We start from the raw sequence: 2,928 nt of genomic DNA on the forward strand, positions 1-2,928 counted from the left end.
GAAGGAAGGAAGAAGAAGAAGAAGAAGAAGAAGAAGAAGAAGAAGAAGAAGAAGAAGAAGAAGAAGAAGAAGAAGAAGAAGAAGAAGAAGAAGAAAAGCAGCCTTAATCCAAAGTGTGTTTTCACTAAAAGCTTAGATAAGCTAATTCATTCTAAGAACAAATCCATAATTCCTTATCTAATGTCTTAAGATCATATGTTTCCAAAATCATATCTTTTCAGATTTTGTGGGGAAAATCCAATGCTGGCTCTCCTCAGGGCCTTGGCAGTGCCTCAAACACATTAATTCCTTTATTCACCAATAATGACAGACAGCCTCTGGTCAATTTTTCCACCAAGTAACTTCCTGGAAACTTCTATAAAAACTCAAAGTTTCCAGAACATTTATTTTAGAACTGTGACTAACAGGTTATGAGATTGTTCAGATGTACTGTCTTGTTTCTTCTCTCAACCACATAAATGCATAATTTATAGATGAATAAAACAACAGTGTGTGATGCATCCATGCTCCCATAGCTAAGTGGTAATGCCAGCTTTTGAATATAGTTGGGGTTTGTAATGCTATGATAAAATATTATGACCATAAACAACTTGGGGAGGAAAGGGGTTGTTTTATCTTAAGGTTTACATCATGACAGGACATCAGGGCAGGAACACAAGCAGGAATCTAAAGGCAGGAGCTGAAGCAGAGGGCATGGGGGAATGGGTATTGGCTTGCTCCCCTCCATAGCTTGCTCAGCCTGCATTCTCTTAAGCACCCAGGACCACCTGTCCGGGGTTAGCACCAACCACAGTTAGCACCGCCCCCAGGACCATCTGATGGAATCCTTTTCTCAAATGAGGTTCTTAAATGACACTAGCTCATGCCAAGTTGACACAACACTAGCCTACACACAAAATTTAAAACGTGCTCTTCTTGAAGAGTTTTCAAACTATAGTAGCCCAACTCTCACTAACTGGATTTGAGACCTTGGAAGACCTCTTAGGGCACTAGAACTCAGTTTGCTCCTCTTGCTGTGAGACCCCTGAATATCTAAATCATGTGGACCTATAGTCCATTTTGGGCTTGGACTTTGGCCTTGCCTTCCCTGTGATGTCTGTAGTCCTTTGAAAGCTTGTCACATACAGTGTGAATTATTAAAAATAGTATTTTTGTAAAGTGTAATGGAGGCTTTTTGAAATCCAGCTTTCTCTCCCAAGTCTCTTTAGATTATTAATGTCTTTGAAGGTCTTTCAGTTAGCGCCACATAATTACAATTTGTTTTAGCTTTTTTCTTCTTCTTTCTCATTTCTCTTCCCCTGTTTCTCTAACTCCCCCAGTCATGCCCTGATTCTTCAGAGGGGGAAAAATATCAAATTTCTAAGTTTATTACTTTTACCATTTAGGCAATTCTCTTTTAGTTCTTAATATCTATGTCTTCAAATACATCTTCTAGTAACTAATTAAAATATTTTCTGACATAAAGACAGTTTGTTTTCTGTCTCTTTCCCTTGATTATTTCTAGTGTCACTTAAATGTCACCTCCTCCTGTATTACAAGTACCTAGTTAGCAGCTCCTCCCCTCACTTAGCAACCCCAAGTCAGTGTCTTGTTTTTCTTTACTGTTTAAGCTTGTTTGGCATGAGGATATCGTATTTCCCCTAAAGACAAAATTTCTTATACTTTATAAGTTTATAATAAGATTTTTATTTTAGTATCTATTTATTTGATGATCAGAAAGATGGTAGGAACTGAGGTTTAAAGTCATTTAATTGTTCTTGTCATGTTACTCAGAATTCAGAAAATTAATGTAAATAAGATTTCAATAGGTTATAGCCCTTCAGTACAAAAGGTATGTCAGTAGCTAGAGAAAGTATAAATAAATCCTCTTTCCCCAGGAAACTGTAAATTACCTTGACCAAAGATAAAAGTCTGATTATAGTAACTTCGTGTTTAACCATTAATGGCATCTAAAAGGTTAATATAATTTGTAGGTAGAAGAGGTCAGTCACTCAAGGTGCTACCAACAAGCTTATAGGACAGGACATGGAAAGACTAAAGTTCCTTGTCATTACATTAAAACCTGTATGATCAATGTTCCAAGTTCTAAATTCTAGTCTGTGAAAACAATGGCAGAAACATTTGACTATTTCAATGAAAAAAAAAAAAAAAACCTGAACGAAAAGCAGTACCTTCTACCAAAACATGCCTTGAAGACATCACCTGGCTCCTGAGATATAAATCCAAATTCAAATGGACTGCCAATGTGAGTTCCACCCACACCTCCACCATTTAATCCTTCTTTGTCATATTTTGTCACAGATTTGATAACACCTTGTCTACTTGTTTGAATCTTCTTTCTAGTTCATTATTCTCTGGATGTTCATCTGGATACCGCCATAGTGTCATATTTCTTTTTTATTTCTTTTTTCTTGTTTTATTTTTGACTTTTAAGATACGGTTTCTCTGTGTAGCTCTGACTGTCCTGGGACTCACTCTGTAGCCCAGGCTGGCCTCAAACACAGAGATCCGCCTGCCTCTGCCTCCTGAGCACTAGGATTAAAGGCGTGGCCACCATCACCCAGCACATCATTTTTAAATGTGCCTTTTTAGTATCCTCCAGTGAGGTATGTCTTAGCGTACCTGCACTAGTAATCTACTGTGTTTTCACAGATCACAAAAAGTCTGAAATCTGAAGCCTACTTGCTCTACTGAGACTGAAAGCGAAGTTTATTCAAGGCCAGTACTGAATAAGCTATAATCTTTGTCTCAGGGCTTTGTGATACAGAGTGTATGTTTTTGCTTATTGCCTGAAATGAATGCAGTAAGAAATGCTGTTCTACACAGGGCCCCCAGTGGAGGAGCTAGAGAAAGTACCCAAGGAGCTGAAGGGGGATGCAACCCTGTAGGTGCAACAACAATATGAACTAACCAGTACCCCCTGAGCTC

This window comes from Mus pahari, chromosome 6, assembly GCF_900095145.1.
Source record: "Mus pahari chromosome 6, PAHARI_EIJ_v1.1, whole genome shotgun sequence".
Lineage (NCBI taxonomy): Eukaryota > Metazoa > Chordata > Mammalia > Rodentia > Muridae > Mus > Mus pahari.